This window comes from Triturus cristatus, chromosome 4_2, assembly GCF_964204655.1.
Source record: "Triturus cristatus chromosome 4_2, aTriCri1.1, whole genome shotgun sequence".
Taxonomy (NCBI): Eukaryota; Metazoa; Chordata; class Amphibia; order Caudata; family Salamandridae; genus Triturus; species Triturus cristatus.
Window position 1 is genome coordinate 74,316,063 of NC_140586.1, and position 27,762 is coordinate 74,343,824.

Genomic DNA, 27,762 nt, shown 5'->3' on the forward strand with positions numbered 1-27,762 from the left:
GCCACCACACTTGTGCCCATTAAGATCAAGGCGTGTGTCTGGAACCAACCACCACACCTGTGTCCATGCAGCTCATGGCTTGTGTCTGCTGAAGCAGCCACCACACTTGTGCCCATGCAGCTCATGGCGAGTGTCCGCTGAAGCAGCCACCCTACTTGTGCCCATGAAACTCATTGCGAGTGTCTGCTGAAGCACCCACCACACTTATGCCCTTGCAGCTCATGGCGCATGTCTGCTGAAGCAGCCACCACACTTGCACCCGCGCAGCTCATGGGGCATGTCTGCTGAAGCGGGCCCACCACTTATGCCCTTGCAGCTCATGGCATGAGTCTGCTGAAGCAGCCACCACACTTATGCCCTTGCAGCTCATGGCACGTTACTGCTGAAGCAGCCACCACACTTGTGCCGTGCAGCTCATGGTGCGTGCCTGGAAGCAGCCACCACACTTGCGCCAGTGCAGCTCGTGGGGCGTGTCTGCTGAAGCAGCCACCACACTTGTGCCCATTATGCTTAAAGCGCGTGTCTGGAACCAGCCATGCAGTTCATGACTTGTGTCCGCTGAAGCAGCCACCACACTTGTGCCCATGCAGCTCATGGCGAGTGTCCGGTGAAGCAGCCACCATACTTGTGCCCATGAAACTCATGGGGAGTGTCTGCTGAAGCACCCACCACACATATGCACTTGCAGCTCATGGCGCGTCTGCTGAAGCAACCCCCATACTTGCACCCATGCAGCTCATGGCGCATGTCTGCTGAAGCAGCCACCACAATTATGCCCTTGCAGCTCATGGCACGAGTCTGCTGAAGCAACCACCACACTTATGCCCTTGCAGCTCATGGCCAATGACTGCTGAAGCAGTCACCACACTTGTGCCCTTGCAGCTCATGGCGAGTGTCCGCTGAAGCAGCCACCATCACTTGTACCTGTGCAGCTCATGGCGTGTGTCTGCTGAAGCAGCCACCACACTTGTGCCAGTGCAGCTCATGGGGCGTGTCTGCTGAAGCAGCCACCAAACTTGCACCTGTGCAGCGCATGACGCATGTCTGCTGAAGCAGGCACCACACTTATGCCCTTGCAGCTCATGGCAGGAGTCTGCTGAAGCAGCCACCACACTTATGCCCTTGCAGCTCATGGCGCGTGACTGCTGAAGCAGCCACCACACTTGCACCCGCGCAGCTCATGGGGCATGTCTGCTGAAGCGGGCCCACCACTTATGCCCTTGCAGCTCATGGCACGAGTCTGCTGAAGCAGCCACCACACTTATGCCCTTGCAGCTCATGGCACGTTACTGCTGAAGCAGCCACCACACTTGTGCCGTGCAGCTCATGGTGCGTGCCTGGAAGCAGCCACCACACTTGCACCAGTGCAGCTCGTGGGGCGTGTCTGCTGAAGCAGCCACCACACTTGTGCCCATTAAGCTTAAAGCGCGTGTCTGGAACCAGCCACCACACTTATGCCCTTGCAGCTCATGGCACGTTACTGCTGAAGCAGCCACCACACTTGTGCCGCGCAGCTCATGGTGCGTGCCTGGAAGCAGCCACCACACTTGCACCAGTGCAGCTCGTGGGGTGTGTCTGCTGAAGCAGCCACCATACTTGTGCCCATTAAGCTTAAAGCGCGTGTCTGGAACCAGCCACCACACTTATGCCCTTGCAGCTCATGGCACGTTACTGCTGAAGCAGCCACCACACTTGTGCCGTGCAGCTCATGGTGCTTGCCTGGAAGCAGCCACCACACTTGTGCCAGTGCAGCTCATGGGGCATGTCTGCTGAAGCAGCCACCACACTTATGCCCTTGCAGCTCATGGCGCATGCCTGCTGAAGCAGCCACCACACTTATGCCTTTGCAGCTCATGGTGCGTGTCTGCTGAAGCAGCCACCACACTTGTGCCCATGCAGTTCATGGCGAATGTCCGCTGAAGCAGCCACCATACTTGTGCCCATGAAGCTCATGGCGAGTGTCTGCTGAAGCAGCCGCCACACTTATGCCCTTGCAGCTCATGGCGCACACTTGCAGCCGCGCAGCTCATGGGGCATATCTGCTGAAGCGGGCCCACCACTTATGCCCTTGCAGCTCATGGCACGAGTCTGCTGAAGCAGCCACACACTTATGCCCTTGCAGCTCATGGCGCGTTACTGCTGAAGCAGCCACCACACTTGTGCCGTGCAGCTCATGGTGCATGCCTGGAAGCAGCCACCACACTTGTGCCAGTGCAGCTCGTGGGGCGTGTCTGCTGAAGCAGCCACCACACTTGTGCCCATTAAGCTCAAGGCGTGTGTCTGGAACCAGCCACCACACCTGTGCCCATGCAGCTCATGGCTTGTGTCTGCTGAAGCAGCCACCACACTTGTGCCCATGCAGCTCATGGCGAGTGTCCGCTGAAGCAGCCACCATACTTGTGCCTATGAAACTCATTGCGAGTGTCTGCTGAAGCACCCACCACACTTATGCCCTTGCAGCTCATGGCGCATGTCTGCTGAAGCAGCCACCACACTTGCACCCGTGCAGCTCATGGGGCATGTCTGCTGAAGCGGGCCCACCACTTATGCCCTTGCAGCTCATGGCACGTTACTGCTGAAGCAGCCACCACACTTGTGTGCCATGCAGCTCATGGTGCGTGCCTGGAAGCAGCCACCACACTTGTGCCAGTGCAGCTCGTGGGGCGTGTCTGCTGAAGCAGCCACCACACTTGTGCCCATTAAGCTCAAAGCGCGTGTCTGGAACCAGCCACCACACCTGTGCCCATGCAGTTCATGGCTTGTGTCTGCTGAAGCAGCCACCACACTTGTGCCCATGCAGCTCATGGCGATTGTCCGCTGAAGCAGCCACCATACTTGTGCCCCTGAAGCTCATGGCGAGTGTCTGCTGAAGCACCCACCACACATATGCCCTTGCAGCTCATGGCGTGTCTGCTGAAGCAACCCCCACACTTGCACCCGTGCAGCTCATGGCGCATGTCTGCTGAAGCAGCCACCACACTTATGCCCTTGCAGCTCATGGCACGAGTCTGCTGAAGCAACCACCACACTTATGCCCTTGCAGCTAATGGCCCAAGACTGCTGAAGCAGTCACCACACTTGTGCCCTTGCAGCTCATGTCGAGTGTCCGCCGAAGCAGCCACCATCACCTGTACCTGTGCAGCTCATGGCGTGTGTCTGCTGAAGCAGCCACCACACTTGTACCCGTGCAGCTCATGACGCGTGCCTGGAAGCAGCCACCACACTTGTGCCAGTGCAGCTTATGGGGCTTGTCTGCTGAAGCAGCCACCAAACTTGCACCTGTGCAGCGCATGACGCATGTCTGCTGAAGCAGGCACCACACTTATGCCCTTGCAGCTCATGGCATGAGTCTGCTGAAGCAGCCACCACACTTATGCCCTTGCAGCTCATGGCGCGTGACTGCTGAAGCAGCCACCACACTTGCACCCGCGCAGCTCATGGGGCATGTCTGCTGAAGCGGGCCCACCACTTATGCCCTTGCAGCTCATGGCACGAGTCTGCTGAAGCAGCCACCACACTTATGCCCTTGCAGCTCATGGCACGTTACTGCTGAAGCAGCCACCACACTTGTGCCGTGCAGCTCATGGTGCGTGCCTGGAAGCAGCCACCACACTTGCACCAGTGCAGCTCGTGGGGCGTGTCTGCTGAAGCAGCCACCACACTTGTGCCCATTAAGCTTAAAGCGCGTGTCTGGAACCAGCCACCACACTTATGCCCTTGCAGCTCATGGCACGTTACTGCTGAAGCAGCCACCACACTTGTGCCGTGCAGCTCATGGTGCTTGCCTGGAAGCAGCCACCACACTTGTGCCAGTGCAGCTCATGGGGCATGTCTGCTGAAGCAGCCACCACACTTGCACCAGTGCAGCTCGTGGGGCGTGTCTGCTGAAGCAGCCACCACACTTGTGCCCATTAAGCTTAAAGCGCGTGTCTGGAACCAGCCACCACACTTATGCCCTTGCAGCTCATGGCACGTTACTGCTGAAGCAGCCACCACACTTGTGCCGTGCAGCTCATGGTGCTTGCCTGGAAGCAGCCACCACACTTGTGCCAGTGCAGCTCATGGGGCATGTCTGCTGAAGCAGCCACCACACTTGTGCCCATGCAGCTCATGGCACTTGTCTGGAGCAACCACCACACATGCGCCCGCGAAGCTTATGGCACATGTCTGGAAGCAGCCACCACACTTGTACCCATGAAGCTCAAGGCGCGTGTCTGGAAGCAGTCACCACACTTGTGTCTATGCAGCTCATGACACGTGTCTGGAAGCAGCCACCACACATGTGCCCGTGAAGCTCATGGCACATGTCTGGAAGCAGCCACCACACATGTACCCATGCAGCTCATGGCACGTGTCTGGAACCAGCCACCACATTGTGCCCAAGCAGCTCATGGCTTGTGTCTGCTGAAGCAGCCACCACACTTGTGCCCATGCAGCTCATGGCGAGTGTCTGCTGAAGCAGCCACCACACTTGTACCCATGAAGCTCAAGGCGCGTGTCTGGAAGCAGTCACCACACTTGTGTCTATGCAGCTCATGACACGTGTCTGGAAGCAGCCACCACACATGTGCCCGTGAAGCTCATGGCACATGTCTGGAAGCAGCCACCACACATGTACCCATGCAGCTCATGGCACGTGTCTGGAACCAGCCACCACATTGTGCCCAAGCAGCTCATGGCTTGTGTCTGCTGAAGCAGCCACCACACTTGTGCCAGTGCAGCTCATGGGGCGTTTTTGCTGAAGCAGCCACCACACTTGTGCCCATGAAGCTCAAGGTGCATGTCTGGAACCAGCCACCACATTGTGCCCAAGCAGCTCATGGCTTGTGTCTGCTGAAGCAGCCACCACACTTGTGCCCATGCAGCTCATGGCGAGTGTCCGCTGAAGCAGCCACCATACTTGTGCCCATGAAACTCATGGCGAGTGTCTGCTGAAGCACCCACCACACTTATGCCCTTGCAGCTCATGGCGCATGTCTGCTGAAGCAGCCACCACACTTGCAGCCGCGCAGCTCATGGGGCATGTCTGCTGAAGCGGGCCCACCACTTATGCCCTTGCAGCTCATGGCTCGAGTCTGCTGAAGCAGCCACCACATTTATGCCCTTGCAGCTCATGGCACGTTACTGCTGAAGCAGCCACCACACTTGTGCCGTGCAGCTCATGGTGCTTGCCTGGAAGCAGCCACCACACTTGTGCCAGTGCAGCTCATGGGGCGTGTCTGCTGAAGCAGCCACCACACTTATGCCCTTGCAGCTCATGGCGCATGCCTGCTGAAGCAGCCACCACACTTATGCCTTTGCAGCTCATGGTGCGTGTCTGCTGAAGCAGCCACCACACTTGTGTCCTTGCAGCTCATGGTGAGTGTCCGCTGAAGCAGCCACCACACGTGTACCCGTGCAGCTCATGGCGCATGTCTGGAAGCAGACACCCCACGTGTGTCCGTGCACCTAATGGCACATGTCTGGAAGCGCAGCGCCTTAGTGAGGAGCCTCATGGCTGCTGAGGGAGGAGCATGGAGAATGAACTGACCAAAGAGTTGGTGGCACTGTGGCTTGCAACTAAGGAGAGAGCAAGGAGCGCGTTCGTGTTTAGAGAGGGCTTGGAAAGATGTTAGAAATGCTTTAAACAAACATAAAATTACGAATATAACATCAAAATATATACAAAGGCCTGACATGGGTATATTATATCTACAATGTCCCTGAATGACTACTATTGGTCCGAATTCCCCCAAAGGTAACAACATTACCACAAGTATCAGTTGTTTTGTACGGTGTGTGAGAGAAATGCACGCAACACACATGAATTTGCATGCCATTGCACCCAGGTGGTGTCTAAGTACCATTCTAAAAAACTACAGTGCCAGCATAAAAATACATCATCAAATATGGACCCCAACTAGATATAAACAGAAAAGATGACTGCAAATCAGAGTATGTTGTGACAGGCTCACAATTTCTGTTCTGGACATACTAACTGTACCTGCAGAAAGGATGCTTGATATGGACTCTAGCTATAAGAAAGGGAAGCAGGCCAAATAATAATAAGGGTGTAAGAAGATAGTCACCAGACAAGAACAAGCAATACTCATGCTTCTGCCTACAAGTAAACATCGCACAGACAGATACACTGAATGTTTTGGGGCCAAACTGGGATGTCAGTCGGTTGGGAACTTGTGAAAAATGAAAAACAAACATAGGAGGATAGAAAGTATGTGCATATGGTAGATGAGAGTTAATAACGCCCGCTGTCCTAATCAGAATAATGGCATGCGATTGTAAAAGCTCAGAAGTCACGACATGGGCCTAGCTTAGGCGACAGTACCACTACTTGAGTCAGAAAGTGATGGGGGTCAGGTGCGGCGGGTACTCTGCAGAGCGAGTTCTAACAGAAGCTATCTAGGGCGACAAAGCTTTGAGGCGCTGAAAGAAGCTGACAAGAAAGCACCATTAAGAGACCACACCTTCATGAGAGCATCACCGCTGTGACCCGGAGTGGGAACCTAGCTTGCTTGGGTGATGGGGTGCAACTGGGCCGACCGAACAATGCTACAAAAACTGTGAGCAGCCAACCCTGGTGTAGCCTTCTCTTCACCGGTGCTGGTCCTGCCGCTGTTCGCCTGACGTACAGGTCCCAGAGCTCAAGACACATCACTGGGCCACGTCACACCACCGTAGTAGCATGCCCCATCTGACAGGGACACCAGCAGGCACACATTGCCTCCAATGAACCACAGGAACTTTAGCCAGGCAAACAGGTACTTTGATACTGAAACCGGACAAGAGGAGTTAGCATCGAAGAAACCTACTGGGACTAACAAATGAATGGGAAGTGAAATTGAGCTACATGATCTAGCCACAGTGCCTCTCAGATTCCCCACCTCCAGGGCAATTGGCCAATGCCTTTTTCACTACAGAAACCCCCCCTTGTGAATACCAAGGGATTCTGCAAGAATTGTCCTTAGTGAAGTCTGCCAGTGATTTGTTGGTTGTGTGACTAGCAATAAAGAACCTTTCTTTTGATAAACCAGAGTTTGCTGGCTGGATGTTGATTTGTTAACTTCTATTTGATACTTCTTGAGTGCCGAGTTTCTAACCCCACCACCACCACCCTGCGTAAGCTCTGGACTGCTCTATTTTACCCTAAAAGTCAGTACTAAAGGGTGTACATGATGATGATCAATTTTGGGTCCTGTGGTGGATTTACGCCCGGGGACAGCAAACTTAGCCAAATAACCTAGGACCCCACACCAGTCACTAAATCCTGAAACAGTTCCAACAACTAGTGGCAAGCTGTGAGGATTCCCTGTATTTCAATTTAACTAAGTGCTAACCGTGGGTAATAAGTTTGGCTTTTCCACACAATCTGAACATAATGACAGAGGGCAAAGGTAAGGAAGCAGGGATGATAATCCTATCCCTAGATGATTTAAAGGAGATGCGTTGGGGTAGGGATTGGAGGGGGTCCACTGGCAAAGGGTTGGGAGATCATTATAGATTTCATAATGGACTAATTGGAGAAACAGACTGTGACAGAGAAGGGGAAGAATGCAGGAAACTCCAGGGAGGGTTCAGTGGAGGACAATGCTGTGGAAACAGGCTCTAGGAGTCCCAGAGTGCACACTTCCCCTCATTCTGACTTCCACAGTGTCCCTGTTTAGGTCTTGCCTAGGCAGCATGCGCTGCTCTAGGAGAGGGCCTTTAGGAATCGGTCTTCACTTTTCAAGCACTCGTGCTTGTGGCGGCATCCACCTAGCGGGAGCGGCCACATTAATTACAAACAGATGGCCACTGCGCGCCTCTGCTCGCTCCCGCAAGGTGGATGCCGCCACAGGCACGAGTGCTTGAAAAGTGCGGACCGCTAGTTATTTCTCTATTGTTGCAATATTCTAAGTAGAGGCCCCATTCTGGGCCTTTGCCTGCAGAGTGCAGCTTCATTGCAGGACAGTGTAAGGCTTTGCCTATTGAGGTAAAGTAAAGCTTACGTAGAGAGTTTATAGTCACCACCGTGCATCTGCTGAAGTACCAGCCCCTCCTGCCACATCCTTCCATGAGCATTGCATCGGGTCAGGCTTCATGCTCATGTCTCAAATGAAAGCAGAGCGGAGAACAGGACAGAGCGGAGGGTGAAAAGACGAGCGAACTAGGCTGATGCATGACATCTCTGCCTCTGATCATCACGCTCTTGAGGTCGCCTTACTGAGACTGTGCTGTTTCTAACCATACTGACATCCTTATTTTGGGGAATAGGATCTACAGCTATCTGTGGTTTATTCAAGTTTTTAACATTTTATAAGCACCCTTTTTTAACAGTGAAAGAAAAGTTTTAGAGCTCACCCGTATGTAGAATGTTAGTAGAAAAATTCTAAAGATACTCCTTTCAACAATGACCTCTGGCTTTCTTAGATGCATGTGCAAGTGACAGAGAGGCAAAATATGCATGTGCCAGGCATGCACCTCGGTGTCATTTCAATTCTTGGGTATTAATTTTTTGGCAATAACTTTCCTTCTGGCAATGCTAATGGACTAGGAGTGTCTCCATTTCTATTCTCCTTATTGATGGTTGTGTGCTTGTTGTGCTTTTAAAGTGTCTGAAGCCTTGTTATCCACATGGGTGTTAGTCACCCATTTATATTGTGCTGCACGAGAAACCAGCCTTTGGGATGAGTGAAGAGCTGGGAGCCACTCTCTTCCTTTGTTGATTGCATCAGGCATCAGACACCCATGCAGGGTTTGTGGGTGTTTCTTTTTGGAAAACCCTGTTTCTTTTGGGTTGACTGAAGCATTGGTTGACATCTTGTTCCTTGGTTCTGACAAGTGCAAGGTTGTGAGGCCCCCTGTTTGTTTGTGGCTTGGGTGAATGGGTTTTTTGTGTGATGCACAAGCTACCCTGTATGGTTTGATTAAAGGGTTGCGAGACACCCAGTTTGCTGCATGAAGCAATAGATACCACCAATGGATGGGTGTGTGAAAAATTAGGAGTTCATTAAATAGAATACATACATGAATGGGTTGAGTGGGTGGATGCTTACTTGCCTCTCTACCTATCACTCCTTGTCCACTCTGTTCATCACATTCAATGATTCACCTTTTCACCCTCCGTTCCACCATCTATCTGCCTTTTTAGGTCTCGCCTGAGCCAGCGCACATGCGCTGCACTGCGAGGCTCATTGTAAGGACTTCCAACTCGGACTTCCAACTCCCAGAACTTTTCCTCGTGTTTTTTTCACAGCCATGCATTTGATTGGCCATTGCGTAAGGCTTCCACAAAAGAAAGCACGCAAATGGCCAAAGGCTCGGGTATGTCCTGCCTTATCTTTAAATGTCTCCTCCCATAGCCTATGTGTCTCGGGAGCGAGCACAGTCATCAGTGGCGCGCAGTGTGCCAGCTGCACGGAAGGCTGAATTCCAGTATCAGGTTACTTTCGCCGCCACTGTGATAAATGTTTACTCCCAGAGCGTTTTGCTCTCGGAGCCAGCAGCGGCACGCAGGGTCCATCTGTTTTTAATTAGCGTGTCCGCGCTTGTCTCCCACGCAGTCTCTCTCCCCCCTCTTGCAGGCCGTGGTTGTAATGAAACTTATCCTCTGGGCTCTGGAGCCACGATCTTTATGCAGTGGCGCGCGGAGGCCATCTGTTTTTTTAATATTAATTCTAGAATTATAACATGCTATTGGTTGGTTACAAGACCATAACTGGCTAAATAAGTGAGGCGTAACGTGCAGCTAAGCAATGCTTCCAGTATGTTAAGTCCAAAACTTCTTAGCAACGAAAGGGTTATTCTGAAATACGTTTCCTCCGGTTCCTGTTAGCAATGGTGCATCGTGGAAACATAAACTGGGAATGAAATAATATTACAGTCTTAACATATTCAAAGCCAGTGACAATGTAGACACGTAAAGAAGATGGGTTGCTGCTTCTCTTACAGAGTACCAGGCGGCGAACCTAACACAGCTAATTACACAGCTCACCAAAAACTCCGCTCGCTAAAATCCACCCAGCAGTAATCCGATCTCATTTCCAACAATTTCCCAACATTCCCTGCCTTCGAGGCCATGTGATCACACGCAAACCATAGAGCTCGTTTGCAGCAGAGAAACAATGTGAGTAAACGGCCCTCGCCCAGGCGGTCTCTATGGTCTGCGAGCCCTGCTGTGTTCTGAAGCCACCTCCGATGCCTGCCTCCCCTGCGCGTTATGGGAACAGCGGCTGCAGGATCCGCGCACAGCACTGCTGGCTCCAGCCGCAGCATCCGCGGTGAGCTGGTGCTCCGAGATGTGCTGAGGTAAGGCAGGAGTTTCCGCTCTTGTATCTCTTACTGTTTGTTATACCACCAGGAAACTTCATGGAGACGCGTGATCTTTCATGTTAGACAGTTTAGGACAATGCATTCTCTTTTTTTCATTTTTATGGAGGCATTTGCGGCTGAGACTGATTTTGCTTGGGTGAAATGCTTTGGCCTGTTTTTATTTGCTAGCACGGCGTTACTTTGCGAGGCGTAGATTTAATGCATTCATTTTCTCCATTCCATCTTACGTGCTTCTATGAGTCTTTTTTTATAATTACAAGGTGTACACAAACTCGTACAGTATGTGTCATTTAAGGGAATGCTGTAGGGCAGGTATGCAGGTTTGAGTCCCGGCGTCACCTCAACATCCTATGATTCTGGGCAAATAACTTAACCTCCTCCCGATGCCAAGTTAAAAAAATGAATCAGAGTGTTGCTTATATAAAGCGCTCCAATCCCTTGGGTCAAGTTCGCGCTATTTAAAACTGCAGCACTTAACCTCCATAATAAAGTTTTGTTGCGAGGTTGAATAATCCTTTTGCAGCACATAAGAACATTCTTCTTAAAATAGAGTTTTGAAGTTCTTCTCTTTTGAGCGCCTGGAGCTAAACTTTTATTGACCGGTTTCCATGGGAACTGAAGCCCACACAACACACTGAGTGGGGCAGAGGCCCCCACATCCTGGCGTACTCTGCTGCTTTTTATTAGTTGATTTTGAATGATACGTTATAGTTTCCATGTGTGTTTGCCCAGCTCGAGCTCTCCCTCGCTCCTCACTCTGACTCACCCCTAGCACTCTCTCTCACTCCTGTAGGCGCACAGGCTCTCACTCCTACTTGCCAGGAGGAATGTAACCTCCTCACTCTCCCTCTCCTCAGCGACCCTCCCTCCTTGGTTCACCCTGGATGCAGTCCTCGACTTCTCCCCTACCCCCCGCTGCTCTGAGAAGAGCGTTGTGGGCTCTCGCGACCCACCTCTTGTGGGCCCAACTCTGACCTCCCTCATTCCTTATACCACTTTTCCCCACTTCTAGTGCTTTTCTCTCCTGGCCCATTCCCATATTCCCAGAAGTTTGCGCAACTTACATCAGTTGTTAGGGCGCAGCTGCCAATTTTCCCAGGTTCACCATGAAAAGCTGGTCTAGGCCAAACATTTTTCTTCTAATTCTGCGACTTGTAGGCCCACTTAAGGTGTTGAACTGAAGTATACAGAACAAGCATTGGCATAGCCAATAGGTCTCGCCTTTGGTACCTTTTAAGTGTTTAGCCAACAGTTGATGTTGTTGCACCAAGGATATTGTGCTGGATAACTAAACACTTATAAGATCCCAAAGGTGAGACCTATTGGCTATGCCAATGCTTGTTTTGTAGGATATCAGCTACCCTCTGCCAATCATAGCAATGATACCCATGCCACCTGTCCGAGGTATCACACCTCTAGGCAGGTTAGATTTCTCTGAGACCCTGAAATTTTAATTACCACTCCACAAAGCTAAAGAAGAGTGGTAAAATAGCCAGCTAGGAAGAAGAGGAGAGGTGAAGGGATAGTCAGGAAGCTCAGAAAGAAAGAGATACGGACTTGAAAATAGAGTGGATAGCCCTAGAAAAATAAAGGCTACGGTTAAAAACTGGAAGAAGTGTTAACTCTGGGTATTATGATTACCCCAAGTCCAAGGAATCTACCACTGAGTTATCAATGGAGTTGATACATGTGTATGTGCCAGGCACTGACATTCTGAGGCGGTTCCAATTTGGAGAATGCAAGGAAAGTGCACGGTCTGGACGATAAGTTCATAGCAAGGACTCTACTGAGTACGCTTCCCTTTTAAAGGACATACACCATTGCCTGGATTCCTGAAAAAAAGGCAATGACAATGAGTACATGAAGGATGCTTTGTTTTGGAGCCAGCCCAGTGCCTACAGAGATTTTGTGAAAACAAAAGGACGGGTTCTGTTTAAGAGTTGGCTTCATTATATAATGGGTGATTGGAATCAGTTTGTGAGAAGGATGGAAGCAAATGGATTACCACTCGCTACATCAGAAACTGGTTTCAGAGAGACTCAGAGAAATGTGCTATAGCACAATGAAACAGAAAGTGTCTGATCTCTCTGAGAAGGATTCAGAGAATCATGCTCTGTTGCTGACAGATTTTTGCTAATCTAGTGAAAATGGGACTTTAGCAGCATGATTCCACGTTTAAGGGGGAGGAGAGCTTCCAAACCAATAGTTCTTGACCCGAAAGAAAGGACGAAAATGGTTCCTAAGGGCCCCGGCCAGGGCAAAAGTCTAAGAGGAGCTGATGCTCAGCTGGAACCAGATGAAGGACTGGAAGAACATCCATTCCTTGTCCAGGATGAGAACCTGCCTTAGGCGCCAGAAGGAAGGGCATTAGAAGGATTATCCAGATAAGGTCCCTGTGCCAGCCAAACCTTTGCTAGGCAGTATGCTATCAGACGGAACGAGCACTCGTGAGTGCCCAGGTATTCTCAACCCAATTACACTAGGTATCTGGGAAGGGGATCTAGATGATCTTAAGTACATTCACACAAACACCTTGGGGTTTCTCTGTGTGGTTAGAATCAATGGAATGAAGGTGCCTTAAGGGATACTGGCACCTACCTACAGGACTATAGTTTAGAGGAAGTATTTCATTCTAGAGGTGATTCTCCCTGGTATTGTTAGCTATGGCACAGTAGCTAATGGGGAGGAAACAGAGTACCGGCTTGCCCGACATGAAGTGGACGTCAACGGCAAGCCGACCATGGTTGACGTAGGAATGCAGGAGAAAAAGGGTGGTGGGTGCCGCTGGACAACTTGATTGCACCCCAGGCTAGTTTTAAAGCTAGAGGCACACATGACCTGGACAATGTCAGCTGTGCTACCCAGGGCACAGGCTGCCCATGAGCCTCAAATGTGGTATTGGAGTGCTCCTAGAGTGAAGGGATCAGGAGAGAGTAGTAAAGGAAAGATCAACGCAGGCTCTAAGGACACACTGGCCATTATGTCTATTACCCTTGGTCAAGATAGAGAGGAGGAAGAGAGGCCTCTGAAGTAGAATGTCTGGTCAATGCCAAAGCTGCCGGAGGAACTGTCTGGGAGAACTTTCACAGGGCACAGGAAAAGTGTCTTTGTCTTGTGGGTCTACTGAAGATAGCCCAGGAACAAGTTGCCACTGGTACAGTGAGCAAACACAGGGTGCTCTGGGAGCGTGATTTACTATATAGTGAGGCAGTGGCTCCAGAACCCTTAGCTAGCAAGATGCTGGTGGTTTCAATGTTCCAAGGGATTTTGTGTTGTTACTAACCCACGAGGTACCACTAGCAGGGCACATGAGCCACAAGGTACCAAGAACGGGTTAGAATCCTTGTTCTCGTGGCCATGTAAGGGGAGTGATGGAAAGAGATTTTGTATAACCTTCCTGATTTGTTGAGTGGTTGGAAAATCTGTTGGTACTGTTGCTGATGCTGGTTACACTAATTGAGAGGATGGGTATTTGCATAGTCACTCCATTTGACCATCCCTCTGCTTCAGGCAGCAAGTACATTTTGGTTGTGGTGAACCACACCACAGATATCAAGAGGTGGTACCCCTGTGGTGCACTTCTGTCTGGTAGTAAAGAGGGCCTTCCTTGCAGTCTTCTACATAAGACTGTGATTTCTGATTGGGAAACTAACTTCACTGCCTCATACAAGAGAGATGTGGGAACAAACTGGTGTAATTTACAATTTCTCTACTGTTTACACTTGCAGACAAATAAGTTGAGGAAAAGCATCAACCAGACCCTAAAAAGCATGATGGAAACTCTGCCCAAAAAACTTAGGGAGAAATGAGATTCCCTCTTGCCATACCGCTTATCTGCCAGTAGGGAAATCCTACTGAAGGGGCTAGGTTTTAGCCCTTTTTAGTTTCTGTTTGAGCATCTTGTCGGAGGTCAACTAAGTCTGGTCAGAGATGGCTGGAACGGTTCCTCTGAGTCCCTAAAGTCATGACATGATAGACCATGTTATGAAACTGATGGCCCGGCTGATGAACAAGGCGAAGAAAAACCTGCAGGCTAGCAATGAGCTCATGAAGGAATGGTATTACAATAAACTGTTGCTGACTATGTGACAAGAGGGTCAGGAGGTTTACTGAAGAGGATTTTCCCTTGAGCTTTAGAGGACGAATGGAGTGAGCTATACAAGATGATCAAGCAAATCATTGAGGTTAAGTATTTTTTTGACACCGGTTTCACTTGTGATCCAATTCAGGATACCGCAATACTGTAGGAGAGACTACAGTGTAAGAAGTATTAGGCCTAGTATCCAATCTCTTAACTCTAGTCAGTTTCCAGGACATAGGTAATAGGGATAGGTTGCCCATGAAAATCAAACTGTACAGAATGTGAGACAGAATACAGGAGTGTTTCAAGGCAGAAGTGACCAAAATGTTGGACCTGTGGTAATTGAGTACTTTCGTAGCTAGCCCAGTAGTACTAGTGCCTAAGCAGATATCTATGGGCCTGTGCTTCTTTGTAGGATACCGAGGCGCAATACCATCATGAAAACAGATACTTATCCAATGCCTTGCGCTCATGAGCTGGTGAATAGGTTGGGTGCTGTAAAGTACTGTTATTGGTAGATGGCACGGCCACCTGGTGCCGAGGAGAGGACTGTATTTTCCACACCCGAAGACCTCCATCAATTTAAGGGTATGCCCCTTGGGTCAAAAAATGCTCCTACCACTTTTCAGGGCCGTTCATTAAGTGTTGTCTGGCCATGAAGAGTAATGCATGGCCTCCCTGATGATACTGCAGAGTTTAGCAGCTCATGGGAGGAGCAACTGAAGCACCTGGAGGAGGTGTTGGGGAGGATGAAGAGAGCACAACGAAATGCTAGAGGGGTAGGGTTTCGTTTAATACCCCTTAGAATTGCCTCCTAGGAATTAAGCTAGTGCTTTGTTAGTTGTGTGCATACAAATATGTAAAAATGAATTACGTTTCTTTTTATAAACCAAAGTACCAATTGGACGGTGTTTGTTAACTTCTGGTGATACTCATTGAATGCTGAGTCCCTAACTCCATGTCACCGACATGAGTAAGCCTTTGGCTGCTCGACTTTGCCAATCTGAAAGTCAAGTGCTGAAGGGTTGTGTTTGGCGATCAGTTTTGGGTCGAATAATAAGTTGAAGCGTTGCGATATCAATGGTAAACAACTCGGGTTCACACAAACTTAGCCCAGTAATTAAAGTTCCCACAAAGACTCCTTGGTTTAATTCTTGAAGGATCTCTCTTCCTCCGATCCCAAGTTATTATTACAGTCATCAGGTGCTTAAAAATCCGTTTTCTACATTCCAGCGATGCTATTGTTTCCAGCAATGTTCAATAAAAAGCCCCAGTGAATGGTAGGAACCAATCAATTAACAGAAATCCAATGGAAATCCACAAGTAGTTCACCCTTGTATTTCACTCAAGAAAAAAAGCTGAGGTGGGAAAGCAACTGCATGAGGATAAGGGATGCCAGCTTAGAGTGGCGTGCTGTTCTGATCCCCAGCTACAGGACTGGAAGCAACAAACTCCGATACCTTCGGACCAGGCGGGGTAGGTAACCTATAGCCAAAGTCTTATCTGGTGGGATGAGCTAAAGGAAGATGGCTGCCTGGTGTTCGTGCAGTGAGACAAAATGGCAACGAGGGATGGCAGCCCCTCAAACAATTTGTCCCATCAAGTAGTGTCTGCATAAGACCTGCATCAGTCGGTGGAAATGCCAGTGGGGAGCAACCCAGGTGTAAGCCCTCCACGTGAATGACCCCCATAGCCTGTCTACCGAAGAAAAGGTGACTATTGCAATTGTCTATATATTTATTCCAGGTGTTCTGTTATAAGTCGTTCATTAGGATTCTGCCTGCTGACTCAGCAGATCTTCATGCTCTGGTTAAGCTCATCTTTCAGTAATCTGAACGTTTATCTGTTTTTAATCACATTGCTTTAATAGATTATTGAACAAATACTGGGTCACGGTGACACATATAGGCCTATTCAAGGAAAGGAGCATAGTTTTTATTTTGCACAATAAAACACCATTGTCTACAAGAACAATGTGACTGTAATGGAAACAGCTACTAATGTTTTTCGCTTTTTTATTACCTGAAAGCTATTTTAGTGAAAAAGGAACGTCTGAGTTCTGGGCTGGTGGAGTGGTAGAGAGTGTTACCATGGAGATAAATGCCCTCAAAATAAAACGCAGGCCATCCCTCCACAACTTCCATTAACCCCACAGACATTGCCACAATATAAATTGTGAAAGGTCGCGTCAGTTCAGGCAGCTGGACCACCAGGGTAAGGTCAGAAACGGTGTGCGGCTGGATGGGCCATGACCTAGTTGCTGACAGAATGTATGACACCATGCATTTACTGTGCTCTGGTCTTGGTACCACAATAGTCAAGCCCCACCACAGTCCCTGGTCCCAGGACATCTAATCGGAAGGATAGGGTCAAAGAGTGGATGTGGAGTGCAAAGGGAGGCGAGAAGCAGGCTTTGAGTCAAAAACTTCGAATGTGTGTAAAAAGCAGCACACTAGTTGCCAAAGGAGAAGAACTATGGGCAGGGTTGGACTGGGACTGGAAATATGTCTGGGCACCAACATAACATTGGCACAAATTAGCGAATCAGACAGCTAAAAAAGTGACTCACATTTGCAAATCAGGGCAGTTTTGAACTTCTAAAGACATGCTGGTATGGAAGACTGCATTCATTTGTGCTTGTGGCAGGCAATGTTTGTGGTAATAGGGAAACAGTAAAAAACACATGGTCCACCAGAGCATAAAACAGACCCCGAAGAAACCAAAACAAGCATTTACGAAGCAGTAGGTCTCGCATTTAAGAGTTTCATAAATGCGACACCTATGCATCACAAATGCTAGTATCTAAAACGCCCATGCGGCCCTTTAAATTTAATATCAGCCGCGCCCCTTTCTTTAAGATAAGCCAAGTCTAAAGAAATGGGAGTGGCCGCCATTAAAGTGAAAGCACGGTATAGTGCGCTTTTACAAAAAATAGCATTTGTTTGTCAGGCCTACATTAAAGTGTAAGTGCGTCATGGGGCATTTAAAAAAAAAAGAATTCAATAAAAAGTTGTTGTTTTTTTAAACATGCAGCCGCGTTTGGCGCAGCAAGTAAAGCAAAGGCACTACTGCCACTATCAACGTGGCATGCTATGTAAAATAAAAATATAAAGCTGTTGCGAGAGAGCGTGTCCTTAAACGAAATAGTGCTCGGAGGCTGTAATTGAAGTCTACTAAGCAACAACACATGTAAAAGGGGGTGTCCTCATGGGAGGTTACAAATGAAGACAAGGCGGTTCTAAAGAGGGACTAACAAGCCTTTTTACGAATCAGAAGCCAGCATTTACGAAGGACAATGACACAAGCCAATGACAAATATGAGCAGAGAGTGGGCGGGGCTTCAAGTGCATACTCCAATACAGCATGCCTCGCAGTGCAGCGCAGGCACTGCCCAGGCTTGACCTAAAATTGCGCACACACTGATCTGTTACACCAGCCGTTAGGGCTTTGCGTGCTTGCCCTATAGGCCAGACTGACTCTGGCTGTGGCCTGAGGTATGGTCTAATGGCAGGAGTGGTTGACCTTGGAACTGGGGAGCTATGTTTGATTCCGCAGCTCAACATTCTCGATTCTGAGAAAATCATCTGATCTCCCATGCCTAAAAAAAACAGTGTCTCTGACCCAGAGTAATAAAATCTGGGGGCATATTTACAAGCTCCTATCGCCACCACAACATCACTTTTCACGACGTTGTGGTGCCGATATGGGCTTCGCCTTATTTACAAGGCAGCGTTAAGCCACTTAATGTGGCTTAACGCTGCCTTGAATTTAAGGCACCCTTTAATGCTATACATAGCTTGAAAGGGGAGGACATTGGGTGTTGCGGTGGGTGTTCCACCGAAACAGCCATTAAGTTTTGCCGCTCCCCATATTTACAAGGGTGGCGTAAATATGGGGCAGCGCCAAAATTAAGACCAGGAAAAACATGGTCTTACCCTGGCGCAATGAGGAGAAATGTTTACTTTCTCCTTGTTTTTGCTGTTTCCATGTGTGCTGTGTCATGCAGCACACATGGAAACAGCAAAACCATTGATTGTTTATGTGCCGGAAGGTGTCCCTTCCTGCAAGAAAATAATCATTAAGCAGCTCACATAAAAGTTACAAAACGGCATTTAATGATTGTTTCTGGGCAGGAAGGGACACCTTCCTATACATAAACAATCTTCCCCTGCAACGCAGACACCCTTGCACTATGGTGCAAGGGTGCCTGGGTTTGCGCTAGGCAGTTAAATTTAGCGCCAGCACAGGGGGAAATGCAGGGCTGCACCATATTGTTGCAAATATGGTGCAGCCCTGCGTTTCGGAAGTGGCGGGGCGTGTCATTAAGCCAAGAGGCTAACGCCGAACTCTGTCACTTCTATTGTATAAATACCCACTGGTGTTCATATAAAGCGCTCTTATGGTCTTGGATCAAGTTCGCGCTATATAAAAAGTCACCTAAAATGTGTATAACAGCTAGACTTTATTTTAGTCAGCGGTCTCACCATTATTTTGAGTCGGAACAGAGACAATATTTGTTTCATGAGTGGCCCTTTTGCAAAATAATAAAAAAATGATAACTAACCTCAGTGATGTCTAGGTGGTTGAGGTGGAGTGTACAACAGTGCTTTGATGTGTCATTTAACAGTCTCCTGACATCTATTTTCTATTAACTATGACAATAAGGCAACGGTGGATGTCACACTAGGTAGGAAGAGGACTGTATTATTGACTACACCATTTTCACCTGCCATGATACTATATAATTGACACATACACGTTCAATCAGAAATCGCACCTGCAATGATTTGTTACAATTGTGTAGTCATACGGTGATAATACTAACAGACAAGCTCCTGGTGGGATAATCTACTGATCGATTAGCCAAGTCTGCTGGACTGCACTCGTGGACGCCTCGAAGGGACAGATTTCTCACTCTTTCACGCAGCACAACAAGCCACATTGTTGTGCTGCATGACAAGGAAAGGGCAGGAATTTACCATTATACGGTGCATTCCTGTCCTTTCCTACCTCTGGCGCACTCTTGGCTGCCTAGCGCCAATGCAGGCACCCTTGAATCATGGTGCAAGGGTGTCTGCATTAAATGCAGGATTGTAACAAACCTGAGAGGCATTTTACTCTTTCTGTCTGCTGCAGAATGCAACACACGTAGAAATACGAAAAAACTAGGAGAAATTAAGATATTTCTCCTTGTTACGCCTTACCTGGCGAGGCGTAGCATTTTGAACCATTCCCAGGTCTACCACTAATGGTAAACCTGGGAATGCGCCAAAATCCATGGGTGGATGCGTGGGAACACCCACGCTCCACCCCTGGAATGCCTCCCTGCCACGGAGTAACTCAAGGCAGTGATTTGCAATGCCTTGCATTACTCTAGATTTATCAAGCCATGCAGGGCCACGCAATGTGGCCTGCTTGGCTTGATAAATCTCACTTAGGTTTTGCTCGCCCTTGCCCCCCTTGCATGGCGCAATCAATTGCATTCTCAAAGATGAACGCAGAAAAGAAAGAAACAGCAAGACATCCGTTAAAGTGAGCTATACGTGCTCCGAACCATCCTGCAGCCATATATCACTTGTTGCCAATCGGTGTTTTTCATTCTGTGATATATGAAATCCAATGAAAATAGTTGAAAAATAAAGAATGTTGCATAAGTGTAGGACCTGCAGAAGTCCTGTACTGTTAGCGGCAGCATTGCAACCTATAACACACCATAGTGTACCATAGGAATTGTAATTATATAGCGCTTACTACCCCTGATGTGGTGTCAAAGTGCTTTTCGGCGAGTAGCTCGCTACTCCGTAAGCCAAAAGGATTAGTGGTGGTTTAATATAGGGAAATATGAGCATAGTATTAGTATAGGATGGTACGAGTTAATTTGAGAGGAGGACATGTGAATCCGTAAGTTGGATTTAATATAGTAATGAGACAGAAGAGGGAAGAAAACCAGAAGAGTTAAATGGGAGTTCATAGTAGTAAGTTGAGGTCTGAGATGAGTGAGGGAGAGATGGAGGAGGGAAGAGCCAGTAGAAAGGGATTTGGGAAAAAGAATCAGAGTAGAAAAATGAGGTTTGGGATGAGTCAAAGGAGAGGTAACACCAGAAAGAATTTAGTATGGTTGTTTGGGAGATCACAGTAGTAAATGTTTGGGGTGAGCCAGGAGGTGTTGAGGAGGGAGGAGTCTAGGAAAGGTTATTTTGGAGCTCACAGTAGTAGAAAGGGTTTGGGGTGAGAGAGTGAAGATAGAGGATACACTGATAGACATGTAGGGTGATGGTAGGACAGAGTAAAGCTTTCGAGAGAGTACATTTTCTTTTTCTTGTACAATAGGACTAGAATACGATTACATAGTAAGTGAGGAGCTATTGATGAAGTGGTTTTCTGTGAAAGATCTGTATGTGCAGCACTGATGGTGAGTGGTATTTGTTAGTACAGGGGTGGTGATGTGCCTTGTAGAAGAGTATGTGGTGTGTAAGAGGGGATGGACAAGAGTTATGAGTGTATTAGATTTGATCACTGGAATAGGTAATACGTGCAGTGTAGTGGCGTGTAAGGATTGTATGGTTGTGTGTAATTGGTAAAGAGGAGGCGGGTGTTGCTGGATGGTGTGATTGAAGGCTGAGTATAGGTTTTGCCATGATAAAAGGGGATCCGATAGGAGCAAGAAGAGACAGAGTTGCTGTTTTGTTTGAACAGGGACTGTGTGTCTGGATGCACTAAAGTTATGTATAATGTGGTTTTGTGTTGTGTTGGTGATGTGTGGAAGTGTTAGTGGTATAGGAAACAGTTATGTTTTGTATGAGAATGCAGGTGCCATAGTATACCTTCAGTTCAAAAGGATACCCAAGGAAAAAATAAAAAGGTTGTAAATGTTACAAATGCCATTCCAAAACCCACAAAATATCAAGGTTGGTGCAGTCCTGGCGAGCAGAGTCAATGAGACCTTGCAGCCTGCCAGCTATGATCATCAGCCTGCATTTTTAAACGGTTTCTGAGGTTAGGGCGCCATCTGCTGTCACTAGACAACCCCGTAGGTATAATATTAATGAGAGATTTAGTGGTTAATGCACTGCTGAAGATGTGTGCAGTACATAATTTGAGCCGGCGGTTGCCGGAGGTGGTGTGTATGGGGTGGGGGGTAGTGCTGGATTTGGATAAAAAATAGTCTCGGACACGCTAAAAAAATAAAAAAAGTGTCCCACATTTGCGGATTGCACCTTTCCTCAAAACACTGCTTCAGTGTTTTACGTTTTATGAACAGAATGGGGCGGGGGGGGGGGGGGGGGGGGGAGTCTCTAAAAGAGGCATGTATTTGGGGAGGTGGCGGCACTGGCACCCATTTTTGGGGACCTCCACTTATTTTTTAGCATCTTACATTTCCCCAGAGAAAGAAGGGGAAAATAAACGTTGGGAAAAGGAGTAGGAAGGAATAGACAGTATTTGACTCATAAAGAGAAAGCAGAAACCTGGAAGTGGATTCTAGAGGCATGAGGTGAATTGAAGACTGTGCAACCTTGCTAATTTGAGAGATGACATTTAAACTGCGCCGGCCGCTGCTTCTGTGTTGCGCTTTGGAGCACCGACACTCATTCTTTTACTAATAAAACACAATATATTGTTCACAGGTTTAAATAATTAGATAACTGACTAGAGACAGCTGGTAGCTACAGAACTTTGTATGTAACCCGTCGGTCACAGGTTTGAATTATATAAGTATCCTAGCACTGTGGACCAATGTGTGCTTGCATGGATGCTCATTGCTGGTTGGGGGCCAACAGCCAAGAGAGACACACCACTTTGGGGCTTACAACACGTCCTGCTGGCACTGGGAGAGGCACTTAGAGGTGGACAACATGGCCACAATACCCCCCATTGAATCATTTCTGGTGGAAGGACCGCCCTCTGCTCAGGCACCCAGATGGAAAGAATGGGTGGAGCGACTTCTCTTATTCTTTGAAGCCACCAAGGTTGACAATGATCAAAAGAGGGCCATGCTCCTGCATCTGGGGAGGAAGGAAATTTACAGGATCGCAAAATCATTGAATGAAGCAGCCCCCGCGACACATCTGACACTAATCACAGCCCTCTCAGCACACTTTCAGCCTATGACAAACCAAGATTACGAGCGCTTCATATTCTGCCACGCGCGCCGCAGGGGGACAAATCCATTGACACGTTTCACGCTCGCCTCAAGGACCTTGCGAGCGCCTGTGTTTTTCATGATGAAATTGAAGAAATAAGGGACCAGATTATACAAGGTTGAGCATCCGCCAAGTTCTGGGAACGTATACTAGAGGAATCGGGGAAAACCCCTGGCCGACATCCTTACCCTAGGGCAGACCAAAAAATTATCGCGGGTCAGAGCAGCTCACATGGAGGCGGCTCTACAAAGTCCAGTGAAGGTGGAACCGATAAATCCGGTGGTGACCCGCCCAGCAGCCAAGCCAAGCAAGAGAGAGCACACCAATACTCGGAAATGTGGGTAGTGCAGAGGAAGCCCCCACGGAGCGGTGGAATGTACAGCGCGTGAGAAAAGGTGCGCGGGATGCACGAAAATTAACCATTTTGAGCGAGTGTGCAGTCTCAGGAAAATCGAAGGCCCAGAACCACAGTCAATCTGATTCCGGAAGTACGGAACGGTAACAGTGATATGGATGATGATGAAGGCGAAGAACACATGGTTCACTACACATACATTATAGGCTCCCCCACCCAGGTCTCACGCCGACTTCCACAATGCCAGGTACAGGTCGATGAGCAAGACACTGTCATAGACACTGGGGCCACTATCAACATCATGTCCGTGGAAATGTACGAGGCGATAAAGCCAACTCCATCGTTGAGTCCCACGAATATCCATGTTTTTGAGTATGGACAAGATAAGCCGCTGGTGAAGCGGGGTAAGTTCAGAACGATGGCTCCAACTCCATAAGATCTCAAATATATGTTGCGGAAGACGGACAGGGTAGGATGCTAGGATGTCGAGCAGCGGAAGACCTGGGAGTGGTGACGTTCACTTTCGAGATTCAGCAGGAGGCCATTCAGCAAATCTTGGCCGAATTCCTGGCAGTTTTGGATGGAATCAGGCAATTAACAGGGAAGTAAATACACCTAAACATAGATCCCACAGTACAGCCGGTTGCGCTACGCCACAGGCACATTGCCTTCCATTTGAGACCACTAGTTGAAAAGGATTTGCCAAAACTACAATCCGCCGGAATCATCAAGAAGGTGACAGGACCAACACCGTGGGTCTCACCCACTGTCGTCACGCTTAAGCCAAAGCAGCCGAGGAGGTGCAGATCTGTGTTGACATGAGGCTGCCCAACACCGCCATAAAGAGAGAAAGACACCTCACTCCCACAATAGACGATCTCATTGGGGAACTGAGTGGTGCCTGCTGGTTCTCGAAGCTCGACCTCCGATCCGTAAATCACCAGTTGGTGTTGGGACGAAGAGTCGCGATACATCACCACCTTCTCCACCCACGTGGGTTTGCGGAGGTATACCCGCCTGAGCTTCGGGGTGTCGAGCGTGGCCGAGGTGTTTCAGAATGTGATACATGAACTGCTGACGGACTTTCCTGGAGTAGTGAACGTCAGTGGCAACATTCTTATCTATGCTAAAACCATCAAGGAACACAATGCTAGGTTGGTCCAGGTGCTTAAGAGAATACAAGACTCTCTTGTATTCGAGTTACCCCGGACTCGGACAACGTCCGTGACGTCAAGATGGCACCCACTAACATCACTGAAGTGAGGAGTTTCCTCGGGATGGTGAACTATTGTGGCCGGTTTATTCGAGACCTTACCACTCTCATGCAGCCTCTTAGGTAGCTAACCAAGAGCTCAGTCCCCTGGACATGGGGTCCGGAATACAACGCAGCATTCCACGCCATAAAAGACGCGCTGTCTGCTAACACAACTTTGGCCTTTGTTGATCCACGCAAACTTAACATGGTTGCGGTCGATGCTGGCCCCCAGGGACTAGAAGCTGTCCTATTGCAACGGAGCCGGGCTGAAGAAGATTGGGCCCCTGTAGCTTTTGCCAGTCGGTCATTAAAAGACACAGAGCAAAGATACTCTCAGGTTGAAAAAGAAGCAATAGCTATTCACAGGGGCTGTCGTCACTTTCACTTATATGTCTATGGACATCCGTTTGTTGTAGCCACTGATCATAAACTCCTTCTTCCCCTCTTTGCGGGCACTGCCTCCAAACCGCTCCCTTGCATTGAAAAGTGGATGTTGCAGGAGTATAAATGTCGAGTGGAGTATCATCCTGGGGCTTTTAATCCGGCGGACTACCTCTGGCGTACCCCGGGCAGCTACCCCAGAAGAAGAGGCTGATGTTGATGACACGGAGGAATATGTTCGCTGTGTAACGGCCCGGTCTTGTCCCATTCCATTGTCCATGGAGGTGTTAAGGGAAGAAACCCGACGAGATGAATGTCTCCAGTGAGCAATACAAATCATGAAGCATGGTCGGTGGCAGAATGCGAAGAAAGAATGGAAGATGCTCACCACGGAAGCCCAATGGATCATGGAGAGTTTATACTATGTCCGACATGAGTTGAATGAAGATTCCACAGGGTGTCTTCTGAAAGGCCATCGCTTAATCATTTCCACCGCCCTGACGACAATAGTAATTCAATTGGCCCATGCGGGACATCAGGGGATGGTCAAAACTAAGACCCGGCTGCGAACCAAGGTGTGGTTTACCCTGATGGATGAAAAAGTGGAAGAAGCGGTGAGATCTTGTCAGCTGTGCCAGGCCACTGGAGAAACCAGTCTGCCGGTTCCGATAATTACAGAACCTCAGCCGAGTCGGCAGTGGGCTTGTGTCAGCCTAGACTTTGGGAGTCTCCCGGAAGGAAGGCACACGTTTGTACTAATCGATGATCACTCGAAATATTCCGAAGTAGAAGTGATTCCATTGTTGAGTGCGGTTGAGGTCTTTCCCAAGTTGGAGAAAGTGACGCCCAACATGGACTCATTCAGGAGCTGAGAACTGACAACGGTCCTCCGTTCCACGGGCAAGAGGTAGCACAATATCTCTCTTCTTGGCATCAAGCACAAGATAACCCCAATGTGGCCTCAAGCGAATGGAGAGACCGAGAGGTTCATGCGAACTTTGAACAAAGCCATCCGCATTGCCCATGATAGCCACCAATCCTTGGAGTTAGCAATTTCATCATTCCTGAGAGTTAATTGGCAAACGCCAAATTCCACGATGGGTATAGCTCCGGGACATCTGTCTATGGGACGTGTGGTCACGGATTCCATCCCACATCATCCTCTTTGGCGTCCGGAGGCCCTGAATGAAGGTCAGGTTCAAGTACGTCGGCAACGACGCAATGATCAAGCGAGTCAACGACGAAGGGCCAGGCCGTCTGACATCAAAGTGGGCGACCTTGTTCTCCTGCAGAATCGTGCCATGGGTGGCAAATTTAGGCTGCCCTATAAAAGAGAGCCGTAGGCCATCACTCACCGGACAGGCACAAAGATCACGGTGCAACGAGGTTCGGAGACTGTCACAAGGAATGTGTCCTTCTTCAAGAGGTTTTATTCGTCGGAGGCAGCCCCTGAAGGTGTGGCTGGGCATGGGCCTGCGGTGGTTGACATCCCTGACCTGGAAGAATGGGGTGCTGTCCCGATGGCTGATACACCTGCTTCGGAGATGGCTACTGTTGGAAAAGCCTTATTTATCCACCCTCAGAAGTAATTAATAGCGAGACGACATAGTTGTGACAACGGAGTAGTTTATTCGCAGTCCTTACTCCAGCCGTGCATCTTATCAATGCCCTACAACCGATTCTAACGTTTCTCTCACCAACCCTCCATTCTTGAATCAATACAACCCCGCGTGATCTCCACGAGCACAAACAACACGCTCGTGAAGGTCACGCTACATCAACAATGCAATTCATACATATACAACACATCTTCCCCCTTTTTTTTTTTTTTTTTTTTTTTAACACATAACATAGTCCTTGAATCTCCCTGGGTAATGATGTTCACGTTTCCCCCTTGATTCACCACCCCATTTTGAACAGTGGGGATGCTGTTCATTGTGATCTTCAGTTGAACTTGGACTCACTTCAATGCTTTTTTCTAAATGATCAATTCCTTTAAACAATGAAATCCTGTTCAAATTCCAAACACTTCCTCCCTCAACACGTACAGCATTACTTAACACTTCTATTACCCTTTTAGGATCCGACCAGCACTGTGAACCTTTGGAAACACATTCCTTCCTCTTCACCCGAACAAGATCACCAACACTAATCCTTACTTTGCTACAAGTGCCTCTTTTCTTATCCATTATAGATTTCATTTTCCCCTTCTGCTCACTAACTCTTTGCTTAACAACATCATAATCAACAGCATTAAATTCCTTTTCACTCCAATTTTTCTTTAACCACCATGGTACCAAACTAGTACTTGGTTTGCGTCCCCTCAACAACTCAAAAGGACTGACAAGAGTAACTGAATTTGGTGACGTCCTATAAGATAAAAGCATAGACTGTAATGCATTGCTCCAATTCAACCCCCCTTTAAGGGACAACTGTATAGCTTCCTTCACAACACGATTGAATCGCTCCACCTGACCATTTGCCTCTGGATGGAAAACAGCAATTCTTCTGTGTTTTATATTACATTTCTGTAAAAATGCCTCCATCTCTTTACTAATAAATTGTGGTCCATTATCTGTGACTATTTCCTGCGGAATCCCTTCCCTACAAAATGTCTCATCTAAAAATTCAATGACACTTTGTGAAGTGACCTCCTTAACCATCTTAACTTCTGGCCACTTAGAAAAATAATCAATGAGTACAATACCAAAGCATTTATCCTTTGGCAACACTTGAAAAGGCCCAATGATATCAATACCCAATTTCCTCCACGGACCACTGGGATAAGGAACAGGATGAGACTCTACCCGCAAAGGAACAGCAGATTTATCACTGCTAGCACAAATACTACATTTACTCACGTATTGCTCAATTGCAGAATCTATTCCAGGCCACCAAAATGCTTCCCTAACCCTTCTTCTAGTGAATGAAATTCCGAGATGTCCCTCATGAGCAATCTCCATAATTGCATTCCTGAGGCCAAAAGGAGGAACTATTTTGTCACCCCTCATAACCAAACCGTTTTCAAGCGCTAGGTCTTCTTGAATTTTAGCAAAACTCATCATATCACCCGACACCTTCCTTATCTCTGGCCAACCTTGTACAATGTATTCCTTTAACATCTTCAATTCGTTATCTTTCCCCATTTCCATCATCCAATCTTCCTCTCTTAAATGTTTCCCTGTACCATGTATTACATTCAAATCATGTGTAGTGAAAGCTACCTCACAGTCATCACATT

At 48.3% G+C, this 27,762-nt stretch overlaps 1 long non-coding RNA gene across 2 annotated transcripts in view; it reads left to right on the top strand.

Moving 5' to 3' along the window:
• The window catches only part of LOC146833018 (uncharacterized), a 280,746-nt gene that overhangs the window by 102,711 nt on the left and 150,273 nt on the right, over nt 1–27,762 (top strand). The window lies entirely within an intron of this gene.